General features: G+C 43.2%; 1 protein-coding gene across 3 annotated transcripts in view; it reads right to left on the bottom strand.

Annotated features, from left to right (window-relative positions):
- LOC113652551 (tyrosine-protein kinase CSK) overlaps nucleotides 1-8,506 on the bottom strand; it is a 52,204-nt gene extending 43,698 nt beyond the window's left edge. For 2 of the 3 annotated variants that reach the window (XR_007144692.1, XM_027161665.2), the window contains exon 1: nucleotides 8,286-8,505. The gene's annotated coding sequence lies outside the window, so the exon portion shown is untranslated. Of the gene's footprint in view, nucleotides 1-1,350; nucleotides 1,399-8,285 lie in introns of all 3 variants that reach the window. The other variant, XM_047822393.1, reaches the window with a different exon arrangement.
- Between the last annotated feature and the right edge of the window lie 147 nt (nucleotides 8,507-8,653).

Consider the following 8,653-nt stretch of genomic DNA (forward strand, 5'->3'; position numbering starts at 1 on the left):
CACCAGTTAAACCCATCCATCGAGCTCAGACAGACCAAATTAAAACAAACAGCAGAAACAACACAAGATGAAAAACAAAATCAAACAAGGAGAAATTATTGTACCTCAATAGAGTTAAATCAGACAATAAATCTGCACAATACCTTGTTAAAGTAAACTGAAGAAAGAAATCTCCTATCGAAAAGTGATCGGTGTCTGGCCGTGGGGACACCGTACAATCATCATCACCATACAGTCTTCATCACTATACAATAAAGTTTTACTGAAACTGTCCCTTCATCCACCTTTAACACTCCTGTTCCACTGATCCCTTTACTCCAGGTGATATTTTGTTTATGTACCAAAATACTTCAATACAGTGAAGTGACATACGGCTAGGTACGGTGACCCATACTCAGAATTCGTTCTCTGCATTTAACCCATCCAAAGTGCACACACACAGCAGTGAACACACACAGCAGTGAACACACACAGCAGTGCACACACACAGCAGTGCACACACACAGCAGTGAACACACACAGCAGTGAACACACACAGCAGTGAACACACACAGCAGTGAACACACACAGCAGTGAACACACACAGCAGTGAACACACACAGCAGTGAACACACACACCGTGAACACACACACCGTGAACACACACACCCGGAGCAGTATATATGTATATGTATGTATGTGTGTGTGTGTGTGTGTGTGTGTGTGTATACATACATACATACATACATATATGTATGTATACACACACACACACACACATACATAGCTCCGGGTGTGTGTTCACGGTGTATATATGTATATATATATACACACACACACACAAATGTATGTGTGCATTTTCTTTTGATTTAAAAAAATAATAAAATAAAATTTATTTTCCTTTCATTTTTCTTAAAAAATGTGATTTAATGATTAAAGGAATGTAAAATAGTCTATAGCTGTAATAATAGCTCTGGCAACATTGTCCTATAATACAGTCATGGCCAATAAGAGGAGGGAGAGAGGGAGAGAGAGAGAGAGAGAGAGACAAACAAAGAAAGGGGGACAGGCAGAGAGATTGACGGATAGAGAGAGATGGACAGAAGGAGGGAAACATGGACAGACAGAGACAAACAGAGAGAGAGAGAGAGAGAGAGAGAGAGAGAGAGAGAGAGAGAGAGAGAGGAACAAAGAAAGGGGGACAGGTAGAGAGATTGACGGATAGAGAGAGATGGGCAGAAGGAGGGAGAGAGACACGGACAGACAGACAGAGAGAGAAAGAGACAAACAGAGAGAGAGAGAGAATAGTCGGTACTGTAATTTGTGCATCAGTGTGGATTTCTGCAAACTTGCTGCAAAAGCAATCTGCACCTCTGCTCTTATTCTCAGCAACTGCGGTTCAGCTCAGAAATCAAGATTCTAACAAGAAAGGAAGGAAAAGAGCACAAAGGAGAGGGGGGGGGGTTGAATAGATTAGCGGTGCTCATGAGAAACTCGGTGGTTAATAATGAAATAAAGACATGATGTGATGATATGAACATCGCTCAGGTTACACACACAGAAGCAACATGAGGATGCACGTGACCAGCTTAAAGTAACTAATACACACACACACACACACACACACACACACGATAGAGGAAAAAACACTGCACTCTATCATCTTTATTTCCTCACTTTCATCACTGAGGCAGCGCTCTGGCTTGGTCACAAGAAATAAAACTCAGCAATCAGACCTGACCCGATGACCCCAGGAGATTTATTAATCCTTTAATCATTTTGGTTAAAACTTTTACCAAAATGTTTCTTCTGGGGAAAATAAAACACCCCCCTATTTTTTGCAAACGGACAAAATTCCTGTGAAATTCCAGACAAATACAGTGAACCCATGTTACCTTAATTACCACCAAATGTTATCGAAGTCAAAAACATGTAACGAGGAAAAGACAAAGAGAAAAAAAATAAATAAAACAAAAAAAATAAATAATTTTGATAAATGATGCTGAACTCTGAAATTTTGAGGAGCAAAAAAAGTATACAAATAAATAAAATAAAGAAATAAATAAAAAAATTAATTCAATAAATAAAAAATAAAGCGCCGACCCTCCCTATCTGTGTTTGTCTAAAACATGTGATTCGTATCATAGCGTCTCAGATACAACGATGGAAACCATTAACTCACAGCATGTTGTCTTTCACCTCTGACTTCTTTTTCTGTCAAAGACTTTTAATAACGGAGAGGATGCTATAAATAAAAGTGCACTTATGTGATGGAGGTTCTGTCCTCCTACGGCTTCATTGGAAACTCTAGCGCGACCTTATATTTGGTAGCGAGCCTCCATATATAAGCCTCATGGTCTCACATACTCACTCACAGATGAGTAGATAACGGCCGAGATCTCACTTCTGTCTGAAGGACGAGAGGTTTATCAGAAAAGCTCCTTATCTGTGATTGGGTGTAAGAGAATTCTTTATTCACGCTGCCTACATGATGCACTTCGACACACAGTAAAAAGCGAATAAAGACATGACCAAATACTCGAACCAGCCTGCTAGACAGGCTCAGGAATGTAGACGAGGCAGAAAGGCTGCTTCTGAAAGACAGACTAGACTAAAAAGAAAAGGAGAAACACCCCGAGACGTGATCAGTGATCTGTGATGATCTGTCTGGAGGACGTTAAAGACCTGGGTCTAGATTTAAAGATACACAAGGTGAGATTCCTGGCTTCGTGCCTGGGATCTACGGTGAGTCTAGTAATTCCTGACCAGAAGCACTTTTGTATGAACACATCAGCACTCTGTATCGGAGGTCAGGTTTGTAAAGAGGAAAACACCGAGCGGTCCTAATCAGCGCGCGAAGGCTCATGTTTGTGTTATTCTATCGAACCCTGATGCGTTTGTGTTGATCTTTCACCGTCTCAGACTCATGAGGGACAAATCCTTTCAATTTCTTTACCCCTGACACACGTGTGTTACATGTGTTTCGTCGTCATCATCATCATCATCAGATAAAAGCTTCGTTTACTTCCAGAACGATTGCAGTACAGGTGGACTCTGGTTCAGTACCTCGGTGTGCTTCTTTATAACTTATTTATATATAATAACTTATTTATATCTATATGCTTCCATCTCTTATTTATAACTTGTACATCATTTACAATAACTGATTTATTTATTACCTTCGCCTGATTTGTTTTACTTTAAATCTTGAAATTGTGAGATCAAGTTAAGGAATTTAGCGTTAAACAGATCTATCCTCCTACACGTGCTCTGGGTCACTTAAAACTCAGCTAAAAGGATGACCACTAAAAAAATCTCCAAAAAAAAAAATGTAAAAGCGTTTGTTGATTTTATTTTTTTAGCGTCTTTTTCTGCCTGAGGTTGTAGCATGTAGTGGACATTCTTACGCACACGAACGCACACCCACACGAACGCACGCACACGAACGCACGCAGTTCTGCATCAATCCTTCCAGGCTTGCATTGCAATGTCCAGAGCTATTCTTATCATTATTCTTATCACATGTGAAAGTGAAACACAGGAAATCACACACATACAGAAATAAAGCCTCCCTGACCACAAAGCCGTGTGTAGTGTGAGACACGTTTGACGTTTTCATTTACACGCTTACACCCGTGATAATTACAGCCGTTTTCCTGATCCTCTGTTTGCTCTTTATCTGGTGGATTAGTCCATGCTGTAACATCTGATCTCCCTAAGTAAGAGTGAGTCTGTATGTGTGTGTGTGTGTGTGTGTGTGCGCGCGCCCATGTTCTTGTCTGATAGCTGAATAAAACCCTCAAGTGGCAGCATGTCTGACCAGATGGAGGCAGCACGCTGAATTCCTGCCTTCCGATGTCGACTCACAAAGACGCCATTCTGCTGGAAACGTGCACACAAAAGCACAAAGCAGCTGCACACACACACACACACACACACACACACACACACACGAAAAGACGGACTGGCTCTCAGCTAACATCGGGATTCATTTGGGACACAGAATTCCTTTGCCTAAAATGCAACAATCGCACGCTGCTGAATAAGAGCGGATGCGAGCGGCGACTCGTTAACCAGAACAGGCCGAAAGCTTCGGAGGCGAATGCGTCACCGGCTGAAATGAAGTCCTGACTCAGTTGAGATCACGTTCACAGTTTCACACTTGCATCCCAGTGCAGAGGTATTTTTGGAAAATAACGCTCACACGAGTACGCTGAGCTAACAAGAGTGTGTATGACGTCAGCGCCTCAAACATACAGCACTGAGCACTCGTCTGTTCCCTCGACATCAAACTAGCAAAAAGAGATGATCCACACAGTCGTGTCTATATGGACTCTGTGGTGCAGACACTCAGATATTAACCGACAGCCAGTGAAGACCCGCCCCCCTGTCCAACGTCTCGTCCGTCCTGGCATTCACTTGATGTCCGTAAAGCCGAGTGATGAAGCGTTTGCTCTCCTGCGCAGATCATCAGTGAAGGTGGACGTCAGAAACCTGGGATCCTGCCACTGGAGCACCAGAAAACACCCCGGGTCACATTAAAAGACCCTCGCTTTCCTTCATCTCCCTTTTGTCCCTCTCTTGCAGCAGTCTCTCCCTCATCCCTCCATCTGCCCTCCATACCTTTCTCTCCCTCTCTCTCTCTCCCCTCCTCTCGCGTCTCTCATCTCTTTTTGCCCTCTCTCTCGGTTCTCTCTCTCTTCTCTCTATCTCTATCCCTCATCCTGCCCTCCCACTCACATCTAATCTCTCTTTTTTGCTCAGGTAAGTGTCAGGTTCTTCAGTTCTTTACACGCATTGCCAGTACACCACAGTAGGTGTGTTGATCTTCCTGAACAAAATGCATTGATTCTCACACCACGCTCGGTGCTCCTGAGCGACAGAGGGAGGATAAAACTCTTACCGAAAGAGAGAGAAAAGAACTTAGAGCTAAAGATATAGAAGATCTCTCGTCAGAGCATGAGGACATGATGCACTGAGCTGGAGTTTGAAGACTTCTGCCTAAAAAGCTCAGGATCTCCTCTTAATTCCACAAAGCTCTGTTAGCCATCTTCTACAAACCCGGTCCGTTAGCTGTCTCCTCTGAGCGACGAGCGTCAGCACTGATTAACCCTGAGAGAGGTAAAAATAACCATGCTACTAATTAACCTGATCAACACCCCCATCGGTGTAACGTCATGCGTCTATGTTCCAAATGATCACTTTTTAGGCTGAGTGTAAAGTTCATCAGTTGCAGCCGAGTAAAGAGAAAGAAAGTTCGGATCAGGGCTGCCGTGGACGCTGTGGTTGGATTAACAGAAGCAGAGAATGATCTCGGATCAGTTCCACCACTTCACGCTCAGCAGGACAGGAAATGCTAAACGGCAGATCTGACACGTTAACCTTCAGCCGGGATAAGACTCCTGTACGGCTTTCAGCTCCTCCTGCAGCTGAGTGAGGTGACAGGTGCGTTGTCACGTCATGTGTCTCAGTGCTCGCTGAACTGATCTGAGGTCAATCGTGACGGTTTATCCTCCTCGTCATCATCATCACCACCACCACAACAGAAACCTTTCCTTTTTACTTTATTCAGGAGTCAGGAGATCGATGATGGTGTCCACTCTGCCTACAATATTACAGTGTGTCTTTCTTTTAGACAGTTCTATGATCAGCGTCATCCCACAAAGTGTCACGTTACACTTCCATAAACATATCAGAGACACCAAAAATATCTCTTTCATGTTTAAATAAATAAATAACGAGCTAGAGGTTTTCCTGCAAGCTTGACATCTAAGGAAGAGGAGGAAGAGTCCATATCCGATATCTGTTTATTTTCTTTTTAAATCTACACAAAAAAGGGGAATTTTCACACACTCGATACCGGCGAAGTTCTCACGTATGGAAGTGATGCCATAAAGCGAGTAAAAGAGAAAGCATGACGTGGCGCTCGGGCTTCACCGTTATCTTATACGACGACACCCAGGAAAAGAAGAACAACAGAATCAACAGCACCGCTGCATCACACTTGTTTTATTCCTCTTCACCTTCTGTCCCTTGTGCACATTTTACAAGTGATGTCACGGACACGTGCGAGGAATATGGGACATTTAAAAAAAACAAGAAAGCTAGAAACAAAAATGAAAGAAAGCAAGAAAGCAAACGAGAAGGAAAAAAGGAAAGAAGGAAAGCAGTTGAAAATGTAAACTTTTCAGAAAATCTCAACGGACTTTTCAATTTTTCCAATGACCCGAGAAACGAGTGAAGGTCAAAGTACATAAATGGAAAAAAGAGGAAGGAAATAACAAAAAGAGGAAAAATAAAAAATAAAAAACCTCGTTCTTCCTCTTGTTACAGTTACACTAAAAACCAGACTAACACTTTATTTAAAGTCTGAAATGACGGACAGATGATCACAACTAGCCAACTAAAGTGGTAACCGTGGTTGCCATGGATACAACCCACGCATCGTACGGGTCAGATATTTCTCTGCTACGTTGCTTGTAAATATTTAGCGTCATGTCACCTGGTGAGACTTTGTGTTAAAATGGACAAACGTTTAAATCCTTCATTTTGTGAAGTTTATAGAAAGTTTACAGTGTAGAGGTTTAGATGTCCAGATCAGGTAACGTAATTATCACCTCCGGGATTTCAGTCTCGTTTATGACTGATTTGGACATCTATTATTATGATTAGATTTTTCACTAAAGACCTACAAACCAACCCAGCCACACCCCCTCCAGTCTCTATGCAAATGAGAAGAATCTAGTATTAGTAGGATTTTCTATATACAGCTTCCATTGTAGTTTAAATAAAAGAGGGTTTTGGTAAAAAAAAAATAAAATAAAAATTAACGATGAATTTTCACTTCACATCGTTCCACTCTGGTGTCAGGAAACGTTGCTGCTGGTTGCCAAAGTTTCCCAGGAGGCACCGCTTACCCACATTTCATTACTGATGGATCATTTAAAACCCAGATTATGCCCTGACTCATGGTGGTGGAGGTAGAGGAGACCCTCAATCACCTCCTAAAATCCTGCCTTTAATGTACGTCCTGCTCCAACCACACTCAGCACTTTAACATCTTTTCCATTCCTAATGTGACTCAATATCTATGATTCAACATCAGCATGGCAAAGTCCGGATAAGTCAAACGCTACTTAAAGGAAGCTTCCCAGAACTCGACTCGCAGGATCAGCTACTTAAAGAGAATAAAGTACTAAAGCTCCGCTGCATCACTCTCTTTAGGGCAGAAATAAAAAAGCGGTTCCAACGCTAACTTCTCAATACACTGTAGGTAGAGGACGTGGGTTTGGCGTGAAGCCTGTACGACTCAGACGTGGCATACGGATCCGTCACAGGTTGCTGTCTCGCTTGTGGGATTCCTCCAAACGTGCCCAATGCCAAACAGTTGGATTACCCCAGTTTCTGTCCTGGACCATCCTAACTCTCGGCTCGCTTCAGTTCACTTCACTGCACAGCGGCTTGTCTCAAGCCAAAGCCTGCACCTCCTGGTGGATCTCCAGCACGGCCTGTCTGTCGGAGTGTGTTTCTGTTTGGCATGGAAATCAACGTGGAGTTACAGCAAAGGTTTCGACTCGGAGACACGACTTTGGATGCGTTCGATCAAACAAGTGCAAGATCATGATTTCTCTCTCTCTCTCTCTCTCTCTCTCTCTCTCTCTCTCACACACACACACACACACACACACACACACACACACACACACACCCAAGCTCATAATGTGGAGCTGCTCTTCCACACAGCCACACCTCAGCTGTCAAACTGCCCTGGTGGGATTCTGGTTACAGTCCCAGCACCACTTTCACACAGTAAACCATCAGCTTTATCTAACGCTCGAATGCAAAGAAAACCTGAAACACTGCCATGTCCATTAAACACACACACACACACACACACACACACACACACACACGATTATACATGCACACGTATGCAAATTACTCATTAATATGCATGTATTTATTAACACTATGCATATTAGTCGTTTCTCACAAAGTATTTACATGTTTCTATAGATCTTGTGTGCATGTTTATCCGTACAGAAATAGATTTTCTCACACTCAACACTCACACACACAAAATATGTGTAATAATCTATAGTTAGCCTAGCAAGCTGCTAAAACAAGACCCCACTGAGCTTTCTGAATAAAGTGGCTTGACACGTACAGAAGAAGTGTTTGTGACGATCGTGTAAAGGTTTAAAGCTATTAAAGTGTAAACCTCAGTGTTTGTGAAGGCGACAGAAGCGACAGAAGCTACAGCGCCCTGACACGGCATCCGAAGCTAATTACCGCTAATAACTCACCGTGTTGGAGCTGTTTCCCTTTCTGTCTCTCCTCAGGCACTAAACAGACGCCTTCTACTTCACGGACTTGTCTTGGGGGCGGAAAAGGAGCTTAATTCGGTTTATCATCCAGTCAAAACGCTGTAGAAATAAAACGGAACTGATTTCTGCTGCTGCTGCTGCTGCTCTCTCACTCAGCCAGGCCTGCAGAAGAGGAAATGGGCTCCGCGCACTGCGCATGCGCGAAAACGCTGCGCTCGGCGCTCACTACGCAGGCGTCAACACTCTACATGCCAGTTGGTCTACCGTACGCATGCGCGCAAACGCTGCGCTCAGCGCTCACTACGCAGGCAACACTAAACTTGCCAGTACGCATGCGCAAAATTACA

This window comes from Tachysurus fulvidraco, chromosome 13 (genome assembly GCF_022655615.1).
Source record: "Tachysurus fulvidraco isolate hzauxx_2018 chromosome 13, HZAU_PFXX_2.0, whole genome shotgun sequence".
Lineage (NCBI taxonomy): Eukaryota > Metazoa > Chordata > Actinopteri > Siluriformes > Bagridae > Tachysurus > Tachysurus fulvidraco.